Below are 24,449 nucleotides of genomic sequence, written 5' to 3'. Positions count from 1 at the left end.
ATTTCAAGATCCTCATCCTCACCTACAAGGCCATTCACGGCCTTGCTCCCTCCTACCTCTCCAACCTACTATCCCCCTACCTACCTGCCCGTACCCTCCGTTCCTCTGGCTCTGGTCTGCTCCACGTCCCCCGCCCCAACCGCCCTACCATCGGTGGTCGGGCCTTCAGCCTCTCAGCCCCCAGGCTCTGGAACTCCATCCCCCAGTGCCTTCGCCTTGCTTCCTCCCTTTCCTCCTTCAAGGCCGGTCTCAAAACCTTTCTCTTTGACCGTGCCTTCAGCTCCCCTCTCGACTCTCTTCCCCCTCCTCGCTCCCTCCCTTCCCTTCCCTCCCCTCACCCTGACCATTTCCCCCCTCCTCTCTCCCTCCCTTCCCTCCCCTCACCCTGACCATTTCCCCCCTGCTCGGGACATGACCCAACTGTGCAGCGCCTTGGGACGTCCTCCTGACGTGAAAGGCGCTTTATAAATGGAATCTTGTTGTTGTTGTTGTTGTTGTCAATATGGACAAGGTTCCTCCATCTGCTTTCTGGTCAAGCTCTAGACCCTGGGCAAGTGATCTATCGAGACAGCATGTTTTTGAGTTAAGATTTCATCACCTTTCGTAATATCTACACCAGCAATGTGATCCAGATGAGATTAAGACTAAATGCATTAAATTACATTGTTGGAGGTTTGGATGAGACATTAAAATTAGGTATCATCTGCCTTTGCAGGTGAATGTTAAAGATCTCATGGTGCTATTCAAAAAGAGAAGGGAGTTTCTCCTGGTGTCCTGGTCAATAAATTCCCCAAATAAAATTGCTTGTGGAACATTGCACTGTGCAATCTGGCTGCTGTATTTCGCCCACAAAATACACAGCTAATCCACTTTACAGTATATCTTGTGAAGTACTTTGAGATGTCTTGTTGATGTGATAAGATGCTATTTCAAATTCAAGGATTATTATTATATTATTAAAGGTGCTGTTTCCAAATGGAAGGATTATTATTATTATTAAAAATAGGGCATCGCTGTCTATAAATGTCTATAAATCCTGTGGTGACCAATGACACTGCAGATAAGGCTACAGTTTTCCATTTGAGTCAGGATGCTTTCCAGGAAAGAAAAGAATATCTGTGAGCAGTTATAAAGAGTGAACACATGTTTCTGATAAGTGGCCCACTTTCCTCTGCAGCAAGAAGCAGTGCGTTTGTGAAAGAGCCTAAAATAGGGGGAGAACGAATTAACTGGAAAATCAGAACTAATTTACAAAAGGACAAGCAATCAGTTTGACCTTTAATGTTAATGTTTACATGAATTAGGCGATGATTTCTTCACACCATTGAAAATTCACATTTTTGTCAGGAAAAAACAAAATTAATTTTTAAAAAGCAATTTTAAAAGGGTGGCCTAGAGAGTGCTGCCTGTGGGCATGCACTGAATTCACACACGTGAATTGGTCATCTGGGCTTAAATCTAGTGGGGCAGTGGGAAGATTCTGCATGAAGAGAAAGGGTTAATTTGTTATGTATAAATGCATTCAATGCAGTGCACGATTCAGCCTCCATCTTTCTAAGGCCTAAGAAGCAATTATATTATTAATATGGTGTTTCAAGGGAACATATTTTTCTACAGTAAGCTGGACAGTTAATGAAAGGTAAAGTGGAGGGGGGATTTAATTTTCAGCAGTTTCAGCTGCAAAGCATCCCGGCAAAAAAGGTAGCAGCACTGTTTTCTTACGCTGCATTGCTGTACCAGTGTGTGACAAAGTGAAGCTAGGACATAGATATGCGCAGGGCAGTTTTGCACTTGGCCTATCCCCTCATTGTATTCAAATGGAGTCATAATACCAATCTGCTGATGTGTGGATTCATGTTCCTCGATCTGGGAAATCGAATGCTTGTAAATGATGATAAATAACCGAATGGCCTCGTTCTACTCTGTAATACTCTATGATTCTTTGATTCCGTAACTTCAGGGATCCTGTCTCGCTAATGCAGAAGCTTCCATTTTCCCAAGTAAGCACGGAATTGTTGTGCGCTATTCAGTATTCATTTCAAACAATTTGCTTGTGAGATTAGCATTTGGGAGGCATGGGGGAGGAGAGAGGATGCCTCCTCTGCAGATGAATCATGAGCAAGCCTGGAATGATTAGCATCATACTAAACAATTTCTGGTGTATTTTTTTTTNGCTTTTGCCTGAAAGGCACACGCCTTCAATCTGATAAACTGCTTTTCAAAATACCGCAATTTACTATACAGTAATAATAAATAATAATGAGCAATGCATTCGATATAGGCCTGATCACGTTGTCAAGACGTTACAAAGTGCTTGACAGGATTTACTGTAAAGAGTTGTATCCGCGTATTCGAAGGCAAACAGTTTACACCCCACAATATCCTACAAACAGGCATGAAGTAAGTGATCGATTTGATCTGGAGGATTGTTTGCCTGGACACCCTTCGAGAAACTCCCTTCTCTTTTCAACTAATGTCATGAGATCTAGGTTAATATATAGAACAGGGTTATTATGATCCAGTCTGCCAAGAAAATGTTTAAGGGATATTTCTTTAAAAAAAAGAAACTATCGTGAAAGGTGAATTTATGTAAAATGTATCGAGAAGTTTCCCAGTTGCAACATGGGCTATTGAACTGAGATTTCACAAGATCACCACGAGATTGGTTTGGATGAAGAAATCCTTTTGGCCCATTTGATCATCCATACAGAACACCCACCCTATTGTCTTCCCATCACAGCATCAAGCTGTTTTCTTTATATAAAATGAGTCCAGCGTCTTAGCCTCAACCATCCTTCCTGGCAACGTATTCCAGTCGTTATTTACTCTTTGGGTAAAGAAAAACTTACTGGTGTCCGTCTGTCTGTCTTCTCCCCCCTCGACCTCCAACACAATCATTTTGACTGCAATCAGGACATCAGTGGGAGGATTGGGGTCAGCAGCTGTTCCTCAGCTTCCCTGGTTATAGATTGTTCCCTCCTGTGGGTGAACTTACCCCAGAGTATGAGTTAGGTCAGGAGGAGAATAGAATTACAACTCAATAGATCTGCTAAAACAAAGAAAGAAGCTTGCTGACACAGAGGCACCGATAATAATAATAATTAATAATAATAATCATTGCATTTGATATAGGCGCCTTATCAGGTCTTCGAGACGTCTCAACGGACTTCACGAAATATACCGTAAAGCGGAGTGAACGGTGTCACTTTTTTTTAGTGGGTGGAAGGACTGGGAAAGGACCTGCGTTAAATGATGGAAAAGGAAGGATCGAGGCCGTTCGTTCCCAATATTTTCGGACGCCCCCATTCTTTCTCTCGAAGACGTTTCGAGCGCGAGCTTCAAGTAAACCCGCTTCGATAAAGCTCTGCGCTTGGCCGGGCTGCGCGGAATGATGATGTCCGGGGAACTCACAGTGGGGCTCGATCCCTTCACCGCCATTGTTGATATTATCGAACGAGCTCGCACTGACAACAGCTTTAACACCTGGGGCGGTTTGTCATTAGGAATTCCTTCCTTGCAAGCCAAAAAAAAATGGGTCTTATTCCTGCCGGTCGGCCGGTTGGTGCTTGCGAGTCTTGCTGCCCTCTGCTGCCAAGAGTAATTCAGCGCAACCCAGCATGTGCTCCCAACACTTTGGGACAGTGTCAGCTTCACTGAACATCATTCTTTTTGGTTTCCCTGGCAACGCTAAGTTGGTAGTGCTGCTGCCTTTTGGGTGTGATATGACTGCAGTGGCTCAGATGGAGGTTATACTGCATCACTCGAAATGGCTGTAGGTTTTTCCAAGCCTTTTTAGCGTTTTACCGACCCGTCCATGCATGAACGAACCTCCCTTTGAGAACTTTTTTTTTCTCTCCCTTCCTTTTTTTTCTTTTTTAAAAAAAGACAAAGGGTACACAAAACATTGCTCTCGAGGCATGATCTCTCCTCTGAGTTTCACACTGACCGTCCTCTGTTCTGTGCTAGTCTCTGCAGTCTCATGCTGGGGCAATGCGACTAATGACTGAATTTCTGCCCTGCTGGCTCATTAGTATTCTGCTCATGCTTGGCATTGGGAGGGAGGTGCATATCCGAATATGTACTGGCAAAGATCTGCAGACCTCTGCTGCTACATTGGCCATCTGCTTTGAAAATGAAAGAAGACTCGACAAGTACACGATGCTCACAGCCATTCAGGGCTCACGTTATTACATGGTAAAAAGGAAAAGGGAGAGGACAACAGGGCCCTAACCTGATCAGGAAAGCCTAGAGGGGCTGGAGGAAAAAATAGCTCAATGATACAGTGAATGAATTCTGTTAAAGACGTTGCTTTCTTTGAGCATCTGAAGGTGGCTTTTCAAATCGAACCCATCTCCAAATAGCCCCCACAAAGCACTTTACAAACTGAGCAACACCCCTGTTTATGTTTTTAATTTGAAGAGGGCAACTACTGTATGCTTAGCAATGTCACCTCGGAGAGATAGCACCTAATAGTGCTGTCTTATTGGACAGGGTGCAATGGTGTTCTGAGGTGCTGAATGAATGTGCATGATTGTATCACGATGTATTGCTGAGTGTTCCCAGCGTCTTCTGTTTTTACATCCTCTAGATAAATTGGTCATTCACTTTATGACCGTACGTTGGAAGATTACTGTGTGTAAACTGGTTGCTACATACACGTACAAATGCACAGTCACGACACTTCACAACAACTAATGTGAAGAGCTTTCAGACACTTCAACAAAATGCTATACCAAAGGCAACGATTGCTATCATTTTAGATATTCACAGATTGGTAGCTTGCTTCTATCTCTCTTCATATATAAACAATATTGCACTGTTTTTTAGTGTCTACCTCTGGCTTAAGCTATTCCTTAAGCTATCAATATGTACATTTGACACTGTCAAAATCACTGTGAGCTCCCAATAAGAACTGATTTTAAAAAAATATTAAACTCTGATGGCCAAACTGGCTCTTTAACAAGACTGCCAAAAGCTATGGATTTGCAGAGCATCAAAATGTGCTGCGTTGGTTTACTTTGGTTGTGCTTTGATGCTATGCAGAATGGGAAGTAGAATTGAGTCTTCCTGCTCTGGATCCTCCACACATAACATTAATGAGCATCATATCTTGAGTCAGGACGAGACAAAGAGGCCCTGAAAGTCTGGATTAAAGGCAAGTTTCTTTCAGTGAGTCTATTTACGTTCCTATTTTGAAAGCTCAAAGGAATCTCTACAAACCCAGCAATTCTAATGGCAGAAGTGTTTTGTTTTATGGCTAGATTGATCCCTTACTGTACAAAGATGTGGAGTCTTGCACATCAATTAGTCAAATTGCCATCTGGCCAGCAACACAACTCCCCCAATGTGACAACTAACTACCTCAACCCAGTAAAAGCAAATAATCTTTCTACGTGCAACAAATTTCTATACAGGCCTAAAGATGGCTTGGATTTACATAGGAGTGCTTTTGCAATTATGCTTCTTGAATGCAAATGCTTTATCAGCCTATACATACAGAGTTGATAGAAATCCAATTAGTCAGACAATCTGCTATCAAATGTCTGTTATGTCCTAATTTCTCAATCCACGTGGGATGTGATGGTTCCGTTTTTAGTGAGGCTTTAAATTTCAATAACCTTCTTTCCAACCTTCCGCAGTACCTTGTACACCTGGGGCTTACTGCAAGCGAATGTATAACAGAACAGCATTGTCCTGAAAATATTTTAATTGTCGGAATTGGAAACATTCTTTTTTTAAGAAATCTTAAATAGTAATATGTTTTAAGCAACATCAGAAGTGTGTACATAAAGCTCCCTTGTTTGCATGGTTTTGAGGGGGGGAAGGAAGAACCTAGTACAATGGAAGTACTTTTATTCTGATACCCTTTTTGGAAAAAAGTTTATAATTCTGTCTCATGAGATAACATGATCAGTATGATGACCCTGTTAAGTTTCCTTCTGAATGTACCTGTTAAGTTTCATCTTAAAACCCAGTGCATACAAAACCTGATCTAATAATAATACTAAGAATCCTCGCATATGATGTTGCGGATTATCACTTCTTCAAAGCGCTTCACAGAATATGTCGTAAAGTGAATTCACTGTATAGTTTGTGGGTGAAACCCGGCAGTCAATTAGGCAACAGTGATCTAATCACAGGACAGTAACGAACAGACGCTGTTGCCTCATGCGTTTGGTTCAGTCTTGCATTCACTGAGACAGACTTCAGGATACTGACCAATGTTGGGGTGATTTGCTGGTTCAAATGCTGATGGGTCACATGGATCATGTTGGTTAATGTTCTTCCCACTGCACGTTCCACCAAGGAGCAATTTAAGATGGATTTTTTTCCTGAAATCTGCTCTGTCTGTTTTTATAACATCCCTGAGAATTTTTTTTCCCTATTAAGATAAGCTGCAACTAAGTGGGAGTTGATTAGGCTCTGACTGCAAATCACAAGGAATGGGAGGGGAAGAGTGTAAAGGAATTGACAAGACCTTGAAGGATGTCAGCTCAATCACATGATATGAAATTGTCCCTAAGAGATCTGGATTGCTTTAATATAAAACAGGGCTTCCAACCATTCTTCAACTTGTCTCTATTTTTTTGAAAAGGACAATGGACATTTATCATTGTAGGTTGGATCTCGACAATGAGAGATTATAATAATCTTGCATCCATTATAGGGCCTTGTCACATAGTTGAAACATCTCAAGATGCTTTTTTTCGGTAAAGTGTAGTAACTGTGGTGAATTTGATCCTGTTCTGTAGGGACTCGATTACCTAATGATATGTTTGATTCATGTTCCTTTTCATTGAGGAAGCATCTATGAATTTCTTCTTCTTAAAAGTGTTTCTCCTTCTCTCCTGCAGAAGAGAATGTGATCAATTACATTTTGGTCACCACAACAAGCCTGAAAATGGACCCTGGAGTCACTCAACCATCAGCTGAATTGCTGAACCTGAACACAGACTCTGACATCTATAATACAATGAGTGACCTCAGTTACAGGCCATTCAAAATGTGAGTCTTATTCTCTGATGGTGGCAATTTGTTCGAAGCTATGAATGAAATAAATCCATAGGCAACATTGTCTGAACATGCAGTCATCATCAGCAAACAAGTGAAACATTCTCATCCTTATAATTGAAGCATTTGAGAAGCGTTAGCAATTTTCATCAGATCAATAGAAACTGCATATGCTGTTAAAAAAACTCTACCTCTTTATTGAGAAGAGTCAGACTGATTTTCTTTCACACAGCTCCATCTGTCTAGAATTGTCACTTAACTCCTCTGTACGTATCAGACTATTGTTTCCAGATTTGCAGCTAACGTGATATATTTCTGTGGCTGTAATCGTGTCTGAGCCTATCAACATATCAATCACAAGGTAAAAGCTGGAAGGAGTGGTGAATGATAACTGCCCGTCTCTAACACTCAGGTTGATAAGTCTCTCCATTCATAAAAAATGCAGTGAGATCCTTCTGGGATGTGAATGAGTTGTTTACCATTGAGTTTCATTGAATAAGCTGCTCTAAAATGTACCTTGGGGATTTTATTTGTGGAACACAACGAAGGCTATAGTTGCAGTTTTATTGAGCTGTTCAATAATAATAGTAAAATATCAAGGAATTATATTTATCCGAATGTTTCAGAACTGATTTGTTTCTTCGCTGACTACAGTGCATGTACTTTTGGTTGAAGGCATACAAACTTCATTTGGGGCTCACCAACAAGCAGACACGGTCCATTAATGTCCACTTTATTGAATCCTTTCATAATTTTAAAGCCCTCTATCTGGTACCTCTCAATAGTCCGTTTTCAATTGTCTTACTTCACGTGACCATTCAATATGTTAATAAGAATTTAGTGCATAAAAAAAGGCAAACTATCCACTTATAAACAAATGGGTGATTCTAATACTATTTAGCAAAGTTAAACATATTTAATGGAAGGAACCAATGTCTGATTTAAAGAAATATATTACAGATAATTTCCCCCACCCAAATCAGATTGTTTTTTAAAGCAATATAGAGAGAATGGCAAGGGCGCACTATTTAAGCTGTCAGAGGTATTTACTTGTAGCTTAGGATTCAGAGAAAATTGGTTTGAACGTTCATAGAAGATATTTGCTTCATGACATCTATGTTTAAGACTCAGTAGTTATAATATAATGATCCATTCAGTGCTTTTTCTACTAATCTTTCAGCTGACCTCAAGTCCATTGACTTTATAAACTGTGGTGGAAGTGTTTTGATTTCCCTAGAATTATTTTTACTCCACTTCAGGTCATTTGAACTGAGCCACTAATGGATTTCCATATCACACTCCAGTGCCCACGTTCAGGTTTTCTATTTGGATCACAGCACTTACACTGCCACATGCCAAAAGGGATCTTTGCTGCCTTGGTTGCCACAGACTACAAAATAGAATATTCCTATTTCTGCCTGAAAGAACATTGTCAGGGACACAATAGGGGAAGTCATGTTCGAAAGTGAATCAGCATCGCGAATATTGGATGGTGCAAAAATTGAATAGGTTTGTCGCTGGCCTTTACAGCACAGAGAATCAAATTGCAATTTATATACATACAAACAAGTGGCTAAAGATTGTTTGAGCCAATGCTTCGCAAAACAAATCTCGGGCCTACAATGATTTCTGGATGAAGTTGCTGTTGAGATTTTTGGAAATTTCTTATCCTTGATAAGTCTGAGTGTGAAAATAATATGTAGGCAGTTTTTCTTACTGGATTGTCTTCATTCAGTTAGTCATTCATCATGCACCAATAGCGAAAGCAATTTGACAGACAAGCATAGCTTTCAGGTAGCCTTCTGCAGTTGTCTTATTACTATTTTTGTGCTCAAAACGTTAACAACTTGCAAAACTGTGTTTTGACTGTGTAGCTTCACTGCATAATTATTTATTTTAATATTACAGAAGTTTAAAAATCACCAATATCAAATAGTGTTGACTGATGTAATGAGAATAATTGGGCTTTAAGACCATTATATTTTGGCACATTGATTACCAATTTGTAATTTTTTAAATTTTTTAAGTTTGTGGGATACAAGTGTAAAGGTCTAACTCTGATTTACCTGTTGAATTATTCCAACATCCCATGTGCTGACGTACAGATGATTGCCCCATTCCCCATGTTGTTTTGCTTTGACAATAATTAACATGTTGCATATCGCAATTAGTAAGCAGATAGTGTTAGAAGCAACCCGGGCTTGTATTCATGCAACTTTTTATACTTTTAAAAAAAATTAAGAGTCGGCAAAAAATATAATTGTTTTTCCACAGTGGATGTTCTATGGCTCAAGGATATTTATTCCTAAGGTAACACAATCAAATCTATAGACCTTAGTACCCACCCTCAATGTTTCCGCTCACGTAATTGTGCTTGATTGAGAACAAAGTTATACAGTATTAATTTAGCTGGTATCAACTCCCATTATTCTTCACAGATTTATAACGTATTGTTTAATGGAGCCTTTGGATTTTATTTGTGGTTCCCGCTTTGTAAGTGTTGTTATGTTGTTTTGCTTTTGTATGCAAAACATACTTAAATACCTGGATAGGAAGCAATTAGATCCAGACACTTTAAATACTCCTGATAGGCGTTTCATAATTTAAAATAACAGTAATAATAGTACAAAGGCTTGAGAGTGCAAGATATTATAATATTGTCCCTTTGAGCCGACAACCAACTCGGACAGAACATTTCACTGTTTTATAGCGAGTTAGGATTAGGCAGTTCACTCATTTTCATTCATAGAGGGGGATTAAGTACAAAAAGCAATCTTATATCTGTCATAACACAATTCTTTTTAAGACATGTGTAAACTGTTTAATTTGTTATGCAATTTGATTTACAGGGAATTATGGGAAGTGCATTAGTATATAGAAAGCAACCAGAAGACTGAAATTCTACGTAATTTTGGACTGTTGGATCCATTTTGAGTTAAAATTTAAAGTTATAGAAAATTCTGAATTCACACTTGATTTACAATTTGATTTTCCAGAGTTCTTACAACGAACTGGTGTCCAAATTAAGGCTGAGACTTGATCGAGTTTGGGGCCTCAGCATATTTTACTTTTTGACACTCCAAAACAGTGCTGGGGGTGTACTGCATTGTCAGAGGCACTGTCCTCTGGGTGAGACATTAAACCGAGGCTTATGTTAACCTTTTCTACAACCCAGAGCAGCAGCATTGCCGAGAGGGATCAGAAAGTATTTGAAACAGATTTGTTTCTCAGTATTTGTTGATTTAGCTGCAACTTCACAGTCCGTTGAAAAGAGATTGCATTGAAATTGAGAAGTATTCCAAATTACATGTGATGATATTTAAAAGGCACATCGGTTTCCATCCAGGTTCTTGTGGGTCTAACCTGGCCTCAGATTTGTTACCACTGTCACCGAGTCTACCTCTGAGAAGCCATTATGATGGACAGTGTAAGCAATATAAGAGTGAGCACCTCTTATTAAGTTGTGATTTAAGTACATTATGTGAGTTATATAGCGCAATCTCTACAATGCACCCTGGCCCTGTTAACTCTAACCTAAGAGTACTTTATGCTGTCAACTCGTGCAAAGTGGAAAAATGCACCATTTGTGAACATTGCCATCCATTATTACCATGATGAGGACAACACACAACCGGATTACAATGTAGCCATTCAACGCTTTATTGCTGACATTCTGTCAAGGCATTTTGGAAGGGAAATACAGTTTAATCTTGCCACCTTGGTGTATAAATGTTTTAACAATGCTGCTTGCTCCATTGTACTCGGTTACCTTGGTTATCTTGAGCAGCACAAATGATTTAAAGCTGTCTCAAAGGAGGTGACTCTGCCTAAAGTCATTGCACTTAAAGGTACTAAAGTGGACACCAATACACAACCAGCAGTAAAAAATAATGTGAGATGGGAAAGCTTACGCCTCCCATTATTTCAGATATAACTTGTATTTCCCCCTAGTTGACTTTGGGGGTGGATTTTCTGAATCAGACATGGTTCTGTGTACCTTTCCCTCAGATATATTAATTAATGAGCTGCGTCATGTGCAGTTCTGACTGGAAACACACAAACACAAGAAATATTATAATTCATATTACATAAGTAACTCGATATAAAATGTGCTGCCAAATCTATACCGTCGTCAGTCTGTAATAACACTGTTAGGAGGGATACTGTCTCAGAAATGTTTGTACTAATTGCCTAAAATAATAGCCCTTTAACTGTTTAAATCAAAGAAACTTTGAAGAAAAATTGTCTCCTGATAGACCAGATTGGAAATAGAAGCAATATGTTTGGATGCATGTTTTGCCCTTCAATAGACACCTCATACTGTGCTATCCAGTAGTGCAAACACATCAAGCACTTTTCTTTGCTTGTAAGTTTTTTTTAAAAAAAATGTTGGAGCACATGTGATTAATAATAATAATACTTACATTTGATATCGTGCTTTTCACATCAAGAGGATAGCTCAAAGCACTTCCCTGTGAAGTGTATTGACTGTATTTTGTAAGCAAATATGGCAGCCACAATGTCAATAATACTATTGTATAACAATTGGATCTAAAATGCAGAACTTCTACCGAGAATCCTTCATAATAACTTACTCAAATGAGACACTCCTTAAAGTAACTGGAAATATGTCACCCTGACCTGCAGGAGCTCCACTTCGCTTGCAAACTATCTCTAGGCTGGAGTTAGACCTTACAGATCACATACACTTTTGTTCAAAAACTGACTAAAGTGTCAGGAAGGACATTTGTATAATTTTGAGTGGCCTTTGAAGAAGGATGATCATTTCTTCTGTAAGAACAGAACGCCATTAATCATTTTTGTGACCTTCACCGTCTTATTTGTTTCTCCTATAATCCAATGACGAATGACTTTTAATTTAGGATTTTGTGTGTTGCTCTTTGAAAGCGATAATTATGTCATCCCAAAACATGAGCTGAACTTCAAAATCTTACATAGCAAATATAACAGGCAAGGCGGTTATTTCGTATTGCTTTATTTTGCATAACCAGCATATCTGCCAAGCAAGTTCTGTTCACAGTTCAGAATTGTCATTAAAATCATGTAATTGTAGCTAAACTGTGAGTTATCTCAAATCCCTTTTGCAGGACATCCAGTTGAAAAGTTATGGCTTCTCTTCAGGAAGGTAGCATTTGCCGAACCAGTGAGAACAATAATCCTGCCATTTGATATGAAGCCTTATCAGAACGTCTCAAATCCTTTTACAAGATTTATTACGAATATTATTAACAATAATAATCCTTGTATTTGGGGGATACAAGCAAAGAAACTCCCTTCTCTTTTCAAATAGTGCCATTGGATCTTTAATGCCCAAATTTAAGAGCTGTTCTTCTAACATGAAAGGTACTATCTAAATGTAAAATTGTTGATTCTTGTTGAATATTTTGGATATATTTTTCCAATCCGGGTACTCAATATGTTTTGCTTGATTTCAGAAATATTTGATATAAGTTATAAATTCATCCATACTCTTTGTGCACACGTGATCTAGTTGCACGCAAATTCCAGATTCCGTTAGCCTGAACTTCATACATATTAAAAGAAATTCACATGCAGTTTTGATGCCTTTCCATGTTTAATGTCTTCAAGCCATTCCGATTCTACTGACAATTTAATGCTCAGCTGTTCTGTTTTTTTGTCTTTGTCCACACTCCACTACATAAGATATTAATGATTCTGACTCAAGCTGATTCTCCACTAAGCAGGCACTGGGTGAGAACCTTGTGCATTAACTGGGATGTTTGCCCAGGGACATAGGTCATTTTTCAACACTGTGTGAATCCTTGAGTTACCCCCCTCCCGAGTCCATCATATAACAGCTGATGGAATGCCAGTTTCAAATGCTGAAACCTGTCACCTGTAAATGCAATTAAAAAGGTTATTTGGGAGGGAAATTCTCAGCTTGGTGGAAACATAACATATATTCGAGGTCAGAGTCAACTTGGTATAATTATGAGTGGAGAATGGGGATTTTTTTTTAAACATGTGATTTAGTCACAATTTTAAGATGATAATTATGCACATCGCCACATCAGTTCATTTTCTACCAAGCGTAGAATTAAAAAAAATTTTTTTATAGTTGGCAGTATTGTTACTGCTGGAATACACTTTGTATTTAGAGTTTTTATACAGGGTTTAGTGAAGTTCCATTTTACCTACTTTACCTAGTCCTCTCTTCTGCACTATTGTCATTTATAATAATAATATAATAATAATCCTTGCATTTGATATAACGCTTTTCACGTCGGGAGGACGTCCCAAAGCGCTTCACAGAATATACTGTAAAGTGAATTGACTGTATATTTGTGGGCGAACGCGGCAGCCAATTGCGCACAGCAATGTCCCACAAACAGTCGTGGATTGAAAATGACCAATTTATTATTGTTTTGGGTTTTGGAGGGATTATTATTAGGCGTGTGGAGTAAGGAAACTTGCCCAAGGTTTCGCCCTGACCTGCCTGGAATTGAACTCAGGTCTCTCGCTTGCAAAGCGAGTGCTCTAACCACTGAGCTACAGGACTCCACATTTAGGAAACAATGTGTTTTTTCTTAGGTATAGTAAAAATAATATGTTGGGTCGTAGTATCAATGTTTTCTGTGCAGACATGTTTGATGGAACTGCTAAGATTCTCCATTGCCCCTGTTTGATAAAGGTGCTAATTTTACCTAAACTGTCAAGTAGGTGCGCTCTACTCAAGTAATTTGAATTTTTCACTGAACCATCTTTTACATGTGTTACATGTTGCCTAATATAATAATTACCAAGCTTGGAATGTTGATGAATCCTATAACACTTTATTCAGTGCTTATGTGAGACTAGAGACCTAGATTTCACCTAACCATCGTCTGTTGGACTATTTTATGTTAATATTTAACACAAAACTGTGGTCCAAGACTATATTATTATTATTGTTATTATTAAATTCACGTATTCGGTTTTAGATTGGAAGCTGGTATCCTTAAAATGAAAAGTTCCCAAATTAAAACTGAATTGAACAATTTTCCAGAATTTTTTCGGCCACAAAACACAGTCAGTTCACTTGACTGTATATCCTGTGAAGCGCTTGGAGAATTCTCAATGACGTGATTGAAAGACTGAGTGCAATAGAGACAATAATGCAGTGCGATCTGATTGAAATTTTCATTAATATTTTCACTTTGTCCTGTGCTAGGGACAACAGAAGAAATCATTTTTTGCAAGTGAAAATATGTTGTTTATCTGTCAGTATTGGACATGTATCTAATGTAAAATTCTGCAGTTTTCATATTGTTTAGTGTGCGCGAAGGTTTTTGGCAACTGATATATTTTTTCTGTCTGCACAGTCTTTATTCTTCAAAAAATTACTGTGTAAAAAGCATCTTTACTTGCAGGCTGCCTTCATAAGTGTCTCTTTAATAAAGATATTCTTCCAGTTTTTATCTTTAGCTGCCTGTATAAAATACATTTTTCTTTCGTGATGGAAAAGATTATCCTGTGGCTGAACTATTTAATCCTTAGAAACACAAACGTCTTTTCTATTCTGGGGGAATCAGCATGCGACACAGAAAAGACATGTGCATTTTTGATCAATACAAAAAGCTTAATAAGGTATAATTTTATATCAAGAAAATAGTCTAATTGCCTGTACCCTGGCTCTGACAGTGATAATTGATCTGCTGTGCTTCAGTCATTTGCTGTAAATACATTGCTTTAACTACAGCGTAATAGAATCAGATCAACTAATAATTCCTCCCAAAATTATTTTGCTGTTAACTTTCAATATGCATAAATATGCTCAGTTTTTCTCATAGAAATTTCGTGTTAGGGAAAGGGTAGGGGCTGAGCATAAACTAATCTTGGTCATAGGCATATTGAGATTGTTGTGTGGTGTCCAGTTATATAACATCACATAACGATTTAGAGACTGGAAATAATATTCAGAAGTAGTGGACTACATGACATAATTTCGAGATGTTAAAGAATAACATAGATGTGTGTCGTAAAAGTTACAAAGGGAATCCAGTCGATTGAAAGTTACAAATTAGCTTTTTTATTAAGGAAACTAGGCAAAGAGCCAAGGTTAAAAAAGAAAAGGAGGCAAAATGAGATGTGTCAGAGGGAGCAATTTGTTCTTGCTTTTTCAAAACCCCGTAGGAGGAAAGAAAGACTGACATAGTCATTTGCGTAAAATGACATAGAATGTTACAGCACAGAAACAGGCCATTCAGCCCAACTAGTCCGTGCCAGCGTTGATACTCCACATAATCCTCTACTCCTCCTAATTCCCCCATCCTATACCCCTCTATTCCCTTCTCTCTCGTGTGTGCATCAAGTTTCCTCTTAAATACATTGCTGCTTTTTGTTTGACCCACAGCAATGAGTTCAACTTGTCAATAAGTGGAATAGCCTATTAATGCCTACATTAATATCCACCTTGTTTGGTTAATGAGAGATACTTTGGGAAAGAATGAGTCAATTTCAACCCAATGAGGAAGCAAGAGAGGACAAAGGTGCTTCTAGACCATATATTTGGAGGATAATTAATTTTACCAATATCACTGAAATAGATAATATTGTGACAAAGACCTTCCGCTGACCTTTTGTGACTTGAGTTACAACTGTTCAACTGCACACACTCACTCACTGGAGAGAGACCAAATTGTGAGGCATGATCTAGTACAAAGAAACAACACATTTGACGGATCGGATACTGATTCAGGATATGCCATTGAGGAGGCTGATAACATACTAGAATCACAATTGTCACACTAACAGCAGTTGGTATTAACACTAAAATAAAAATAGTAACCAAAGGAACATATAAGAGAGGCCTATTCCCTAATGAGCGTTGTCGGAAGCCCCTGAGTTGTAAATTAGGGTCATGATTATGGTAGTTTATTTTATACTGTAATGCCCAAGCCCAGCTAACGGAAAGGACTGTGGGCAGCAAGCAGCCTTCCGATCAAGCTAATTTAGGATAATGAGCACATTAGCTCAGACTGTTCTAATTAGGCTATGTAAAGAACTGCAGTGAAATGTGTAATGATCGGGGAACTCAAAGTTCCAGGAGGGAGTTGGATTGAGGTGAAAAACTACCAAGAGATCAACAGTGCAGAGGAAAGAACAGTTTGTGCACACAGAGAAAATGGAATGTGTTTGATTCAGCCTCGGATAGCAATAGTTTATTTAATTAACTGCGCCGTTCTAGAACACCAATATATATACGCACACAAACACACACGCGCGGGCCTTATGCTTTTACATGCCTTCACCAAACCTTTCTAACTGAAATCCATTTAGAATAGCACCGATGGGGTATCCGATTTGGAAAGCAATCAGATGTGTAGTGGGACCACAGACTGGGCTTTTTATGTAATGAGGTTTTCCGTTTGATTTCTCAATGGGCGTGTGATCAGATATTTTGATTCCCTGCTGGGTATGTGATCAGGGCTTCCTATTAGACTCCCCATTGGCCTTTGCCATCTGAAATTTCCCGAAAACTTCCCACTGGAAAATCAAACTGGATTTATATGCAAATGAGACTATCCATTCGATTTCACACTATGCTTTTGATCAGAAATTCCTATAAGATTCCCCACTGGACTTCTGACAGAAAACAAAACTTAATATGAAACAACTCTTGCTTTCCACAGCTTGTAGTAATGCTCTTTTTAGTTGAATTTAAAAAAAAGGGCTAGTTATGTAACTCTCTACTTGTACTTTAAATGGTGAGACATTCTACTTGGAATTCAAGTATTGAGAACTTTAGCAAAAGTTTCCATAGTTTTCTCAGGAATGTTGTTTTCTCACAAAGCAAGCGATGGATGATTTTACAGTATTAATAATGGTAATAATAATCTTTGCATTTGATATAGCGCCTTATCACGTCTTCGAGACCTCTCAAAGCGCTTCAGAGAATATACTGTAAAGTGTAGGGACTGTATATTTTGTGGGCGAAAGTAGTCAAGAGGAAAAGAGGTAAGGTTAAATAGACTGATCAGTTGAATAGTACTGTAATTTAATAAATAACCTGCTACATAATGAATTACATATTAATAATTGTATTTAGCAATAAAATTGGTTTCTATGTGTTAATTAGACAAGGTGCCTCTGTTTGTGTTAGGATTCTGTGCACAGTAGCTGTTTACAGCAGTAAATAAGTTTACATCAGCCTGTGCTAGGATAACACTGAGTCAAATCAGTTTACTGGCCTCTGCTCATGCACTGAAGAACTCCAACATCCCTCCGTGAATATCGTAGATTTTAGATGTAAATGGGGCAGAATAAATTTATAACATGGCATCATGCAGTAGGAAGGTTCACGTGAGCCCACGGTTCCAGTGCACACATCTTCACAATGTTACATATCAAAGAACAGCTGAATTTACTTCTCTTCACCATTCAAAACAAAATTACTTCTGCTTTTTGCTGTGGGTAATGGAGCGAAGTATCATGCAGTAGTAGGTAGGGAGAATAGTTGGGGCAACATTTTCAGATTGCAGCTCAAAAAATCCTGACACTTATCTCCACAGTACTTGGTGAATGTACTTATTGTCGCACAAATGATAACATATGTCTCAAATAACCTTAATATTGCTTGGAAAATCATGTGGTTCAACTGGGTGAATTTTCAAATTAATTTGCCCTTGACCAAAAAAAAAGGTAAGGAACATGCTGTGTTTACCAGTGCTAAATAAAAACATGATTTAATTTTGCAAAGGACTTAAATAAACGAGTCTGGTATAAAATGTAATAAGAACAATAATACAGTACATATTTATGTTAATTTCCCCAATAACTCAAAAAACGTAAAGCCCCATACCTCAAGCTATGTATTATATTATTACTGCTCTAAACATATTATCAATATTGTGAATTGACAACATGGGCCACTCCGCTTAAAACAATCCAAACCATAGATAAGACCCAAGCGAGAATACAGTATGCATTCTTTGACCAAATGCTTATTATTATGTTCAAATCAAGCGTAACCATGTTATTATCATACATTGCAATCAGAAATGTTAGAATAATTGATCAATAAATAAATTGGCAGATATGCCAAACATTTGAAAGACTGAAAAACTGTAACATGGGCCCAGATCAAATCTCACTCATCCACCAATTAAATGATTTGAGTCCTTTATTTAATACTTGTGCTTGTTATTTTGTTGATTATCTGGGAAAGTACTAGTCTTTAATGGGCTGATTGTTTTTTCTTCCTTTTGTGCTTTATTGTTTTATTATCTGATGCAAGAAATAACTACATAAATAAATTATGCTTGCATTTGATACAGCGTCTTTCACGTCAAGGGGACATTTCAAAGCACTTCACATGATTAACTGTAAAGTGTAGTGACTGTATAATCATGTAGGCGAACAGCCAATCTCATTTTGCATTAATCACAGTTTTGAAACTAGGCAGTATTCAATGTACCGCTGTTTAAATTAACCGCCCAATTTCCTCTCTGTGGCCCAGACACAAATTTAGAGCACAAATTCACATCTCACACTGCTAATGAAACTATTTAAACACGCAGATTAATTCTGGGTGCAGTTTGGCCACAATTATTACCAATAATATGGATTGCAGATTTTAGCAGCAATTAGAATTCTTTTTAATCTTTCGACCGAATAATAATATTAATCCTTAAATAATAATCCTTGTGTTTGGTACAGTGCCTTTGACGTCGGGAGGATGCCTCAAAAGCTTAACAAGATTTACTGTGAAGTGGAGCGACTGTGTATTTGCGGGAGAAAAATTACATATTTTTGTTAAAGTCTGTAAAATGACCTCTATCTTTGTCAGTTTAGAACTGCACCCATTCAGGGTCAACTGTTGAAAACTGCGGACGGAGTGAAACTGCCTCAGGTGTTTGTAATGTGTGATTAGTGTATGAATACAGCATACACCATTCCAATTACTTAACCCATAATTCAGTGCCATTCTAGACTCGAGATTTGAGTATCCAAAGGCACGTTGAAGGTGTTCTGTGCGTACCTTGCTCTCAAGAGAGGAAAAAGAATTCTCGAAGACCTCTCTACAACATGTCTGATTAATTCTGCAAAAGCGCAAATCTAAGTACGAGAATGCAAGGTGCTTGATTGGACATTCCTGCAATCTTTTCCCACAAAGTATACAGTAATGTCACTTTGCAGCATACACTATAAGGTCGTGACGATGTGATAAGGCACTTTATTAAATGCGAGTATTGTTATGTTATTATCTTTCTATCTATTAAGCTTTCGTAAGTGTGGTGTAGCAGATTTCTTTCTGTAGTTTAACTAATTGCAGGCCGATTCAATTTGTAGATTGGATGCAAGTTAAAAGCAGCGTCTTTTCACACCTTGCAGAGTGACACTTCATTCACCTAATGCTGCTATTTCACAATTCTTCTCAAATCCCAGCTAATTAACATGTGCAGTATTTTAAGTGGTTTTTTTTTTGCTTTTCTTGTGGAGTCATTGTTCTTTAATTTGGATTTTAATTGCACTGTAAGTAAAAAATATAAATTAATAGTATTAAATATGTGTGGACACGTATAGATGCTCATGGATTCATATTCAATAGCGAAGTTAACTAAACTCAAATCACATGAATATAAAATATCATAACCACATTTTTAAAAAATGCAAGATTTCAACCAAAATATAATTGTTTCATGGTATTATGGATATTGTTTGTTCTATTCTTAATGATGTTGTATATATTTTTCTTGCCATGTTGCATGTTTGGTGTTCCCATTTGTATTTCAATGAAATACATCTCAAAGATTTTAAGGAATTAAATTTATGTAGATTAAAGAAAGAAAAGATTAATCTGGAAGAGCAAATAAATACATTCTTATCTGCTGCATTTAGGGTTTATCATCTGCTGCACAGTGATTAATTCATCATTTTGAATATTAAATTGACATTTTCATGTTTTTTCATCCGACTTACCAATAATTTCTCTTCATCTTTCAGATCAGGCACAGATGTACATAGCAGAAGTCATAATATGTAGCTGACCCTGTGCTTCCCTGGGGAACAGTGGAGAGCCTATCACTCTGCACATTTACTTATTCAACACACAGTGAATCGACTCCATTGGAGTAGAATACACTGGTACAGTACATTTTGTTTTACTTGTTTTACATTTCCTTATAGCGAATAAGCCTCTGTTTACCTAACAGTAAGCAGGAAGCAGGAATCCGGGTGTTAGTCGATTGGTGGATTGCTTTTCCGGAATTTAAAGTGATAATAATTTGGTCACTTCAATCCTCGACTGTTTATGGGACACTGCTGTGTGCAACTGGCTGCCGCGATTCACCCACAAAATAATAATAATAATAATAATAATCCTTGCATTTGATATAGCACTTTTCACGTCTTCTAGATGTCTCAAAGCGCTTAAAAATATACAGTCAATTCACTTATATTCTGTGAAGCGCTTTGAGAGATCACGAAGACGTGATTAGGCGCGATATCAAATGCAAGGATTATTATTATTATATATCCCATTTGTCTTGTATGGACACCAAACCCCTGCATTTACGGATAGCCCACCCTGCATTTGTGGTATGTCCCACTGTTGGAGAAAATGAAATCATTCGTTGTATCTAAATAGGTCCAATGTAAATGAGTTTTGCTGAAGGCTAATTTTGTAGTCGTGCAACATTAACAGTGGCACATCCTGTGAAAGATAGAATGAGAGAGCATTATGCATGGCAGGAGCTTAAAATGTTACTGATCAAAGTTGGGCAATATAATAATTTTCCTGAGATACATCTTTTAATGTTCAAGGTACCTTCAATCTGCATTTACTTGAAAGGTTTGTGATATTCCCCCCCTTCTCCCCCCCCTCCCGTTCTTTGTACATCAATGTCAGACAGAGAAAAACAAATTGAAAATGCTTGAAATTATATCGGTAGAATTCAAATTGGTTTGTATGCTGTCCTGATCGATTCAGCCTGTTATCACCACATGTCAATCACTGAGTGAACTTCCACTTCAAGTTCAGTTTTTTTGAGGAAGCACTGAAGTGTCCCCAACATTGAAATACAAAATTTCGATATTTTCTGCTGTCACGCTTATTTTGTTTTATCTTTTTCGTATTCCCACTTTTCTGCTTGCCACATCAGAGAAAGTACTTTTAACGAGGATAATGGATACGATAATGGTATTGTCACAGATGTTGAGCCCAGATGTAAAAATGCACACACTGGGCTGTGCGAACAGGCAATTTGCTCGTTATCCAGGACAAGTTTCTGCATCGGATGAAAGAAACTTTTTAAGTTGCGGGCAGCACAATGGTAGATTATCCTATCGTTGCTGTAAGTGGTTATGTTGCTCATTTTTGATTACTGTGTATAACTTTCATGTTGAATACCATGCCTTACAGCAGAAAACTTCAAAACCACCAAAAATAATACCATGAGCCAAATGCATCTACGAGAGCCAACTCATCATATCTTATATGTCTACTGACTCGCTTTGTACAGCTCGAGATTGATTTTAATATTCAAACTTGTATCATGATAAATTATTGTGTTAAATCCCATATATTGATTGGTTTTTGGGTTCATATGAACTGTAGTAACTTTTGTTTTGACCCAGAGGTGATTTTAAGGCCGTTTCTTACTGTCCCCACAAGACAAGTTACTTCCTTTAAGTGACTTATTATACTCAGATCTTCAGCGAAAGATACTGAGCGGAGGCTTGAATCTTCCCCACAGGAAAAAACCCAGGTAAACAGATCCTCCCCTGCTGCTCTTGTGCACTTCTTAGTAGCTCATGTTACAGCAGTAACAACAGAGACATGGGCAGGGGGTCACCTTACACAACAGTGGGACATGGTGAAAGGAGGGAGATTAACCTAAAGATTAACTTGAACAAAGTGTTCCGCTTTCAGACACCTCTATCACCTTTTTATGTGTTGGGTTTCATGTCTTTTCAAGCAAGTAAAGCAATTCCATTTGAACAATCTTGGGGCCGCTGTGATGTGATGTGTGCTCCTGTGATGTGTGCTGCTGTTGTTAATTAGCTCAGCATCCGTCTTTGGAGATAGTTGAATTGTAATTCCTTTACTCACCCAGAAATAGTGCCACAACACCTTGAAACTGTTACTTTCTGTTCATCACAGCCAGTGTCACCTAGGGAAGAACACATTATTATATATATATATATAAAAGAGAGACTGTGTTATTTTCAGAAAGCTGAAAATAAGAATTCCATTCTGATCTTTGCATTTTGTTTGTGTTTTGCCACAATTCATGCAATAAATGTTTCAGCATTTAATGGGAATTCAGATTGTAGGTTGACTTTGAAGGCACTGCTGCTTTCGATCAATTAAGCTCTTTAATGTAATGTATATTACAGTATTTTTAATAATGTTGTACATAGACAGTATGCAAAATTGGCAACAAATACTATAGGTTTCATGTTATTTCTTAGTTTTAATGGAATGCCTCATTATTATCCAAACCTAAAATCCTTTAGCTAATACCATTTTATATTATTTCTTGGGTTATGTATCAGTGGTAACCTCACTAATTATCGTGCAAAGTTTAGCTGCATTAACAAACAGCAATATATTTATAATCTTTCTAGGGTCATGGGAGCTTTATAGCTGATTACTATGCAAAATTTCAGCTGTTTGAAACCTTGAGTCTCTCCTGCTGTGTTTGCACCGGCTTCAACTACATTGCACTGAGTTTCCTAACACATTAACTCTTCTTAGTTCAATAATAATAATAATAATAATCCTTGCATTTGATATAGCGCTTTTCACGTTGGGAGGACGTCCCAAAGCGCTTCACAGAACACACTGTAAAGTGAATTGACTGTATATTTGTGGGCGAACGCGGCAGCCAATTGCGCACAGCAATGTCCCACAAACAGTCATATGGATTGAAAATGACCAATTTATTATTGTTTTTGTTTTTTTGGAGGGATTATTATTAGGCTCTGTGTGGAGTAAGGAAACTTGCCCAAGGTTTCGCCCTCTGCCTGGAATTGAACTCAGGTCTCTCACTTGCAAAGCGAGTGCTCTAACCACTGAGCCACAGGACTTCAAAAGGGAGAGGCAGATCTGTCTGTCCTATTATCCATTTGACAAAGCAGGTTGTGTATCAAAACCAACTCTCTGCAGTCTATTGGTTAGTTGGCGCCTAGGCTGGTCCTGGACAAGTTGTGTTGCAACGCTTTGGTGTAAAGCAGGCTGCACAATAATATCTCCATTTTCAGGATCTTGATTGTTTGTGGGACGCTGCTGTGCACAATTGGCTGTTGCGTTTTGCCCACAGAATACACACTCAATCCACTTTAAAGTATATTCTGTGAAGTGCTTTGGGATGTCTCAACGACCTGATTAGGCACTATATCGAATGCGAGGATTATTATTATCGATTGGTTGTGCTGCCCCTTACGTTCTTCGATCTCTGTGTGGGATGAGTGAGGTATGAAATACTGATTTGCCCCCTTCCTCTTTTTCAGCTTGCTTCTCACACATGCTCTGAATTTTCTGAGCGAGCCCTGTGGAGGTTCCTAGCACGGAGATGTCTGCCTTTTTTTATCTTGTTTGGATTCTGTTGTAGCTCAGATGTCAGCTCTTCAGAACTTTCTATTTCCATTCCCTTTCACTGGGGATATCTTAGTCACAAGATCACAAGAAAAGGTATGGATTGAAAAGGCCCTTTGGCTTATCTGATCTCATCTTTCTATTCCTTTACTTGTTGAAGTTACCATGAGGGAATCTATTCCCAAAGAGATAGATGTTGCCTGAGATGCAGATACAGTAATTCATCTGTGAAGGTTTAAACAAACTGCAACTTCGAAAGACATTTAAAAAAGTTTACATGTAATAAATGAGTATGGACATCATAAACATAAACTGATATATCTGTAGTATATCTGCAATATTGTATTAATGCCATTATTATTATTATATTTCAAACTCTACAACATGGAAGCATGAATTCAAGCTCAGAAGAAGGAAGTTAATAAATATATGGAACAGGCTGCCCAGAAAGAGAATGGAGATGGACATCATTGCCAAATTCAAGTGAAAGTTGGATGTTTTTTTGCTAAAAGAAGCAATTGAGAGACGAGTATCAAATGGCTTACTTCAAAGTTTGGAAAAAGCCAGAAGGACCACAGTTGTATTTTCCAATCCTTTATATTCCAATGTTCCTCTGTGCAATACATGATTTTGATGTCTCTATATATTGAATGTCATTCGAACGAGTTTATTAGAAATGCAAGCAGTTACAATAGGATTTCATCCAGTCTATTTTCCCTCTTAATAAAGGGGGTGTTAATATATTGTACAAGCAGATTGTTGATGTTGATATTGTTGCATTTACTATCAGCAGAAACTAAGCTAGAATTGTTCGAAAGAAATGAGTCATCTATTTATTTGTACAATTTCACCCTGGTGTTGGAGTCGATACTGGCAT

The 24,449-nt window shown here is 38.0% G+C and overlaps 1 long non-coding RNA gene across 1 annotated transcript; it reads left to right on the top strand.

The window, feature by feature from the left end:
* Nucleotides 1-6,954: 6,954 nt before the first annotated feature.
* Nucleotides 6,955-23,987, top strand: LOC103190369. The gene is made up of 4 exons (XR_489150.2): nucleotides 6,955-7,005; nucleotides 19,978-20,118; nucleotides 23,488-23,668; nucleotides 23,964-23,987. It is a non-coding gene; the product is annotated as an uncharacterized LOC103190369 (long non-coding RNA).
* Nucleotides 23,988-24,449: the final 462 nt, after the last annotated feature.

Source organism: Callorhinchus milii, unplaced genomic scaffold (genome assembly GCF_018977255.1).
Source record: "Callorhinchus milii isolate IMCB2004 unplaced genomic scaffold, IMCB_Cmil_1.0 Scaffold18, whole genome shotgun sequence".
In the NCBI taxonomy this organism is placed as follows: domain Eukaryota; kingdom Metazoa; phylum Chordata; class Chondrichthyes; order Chimaeriformes; family Callorhinchidae; genus Callorhinchus; species Callorhinchus milii.
The sequence above is the reverse complement of the archived record's forward strand: the minus strand, read 5'-3'. Positions and strand labels throughout refer to the sequence as shown.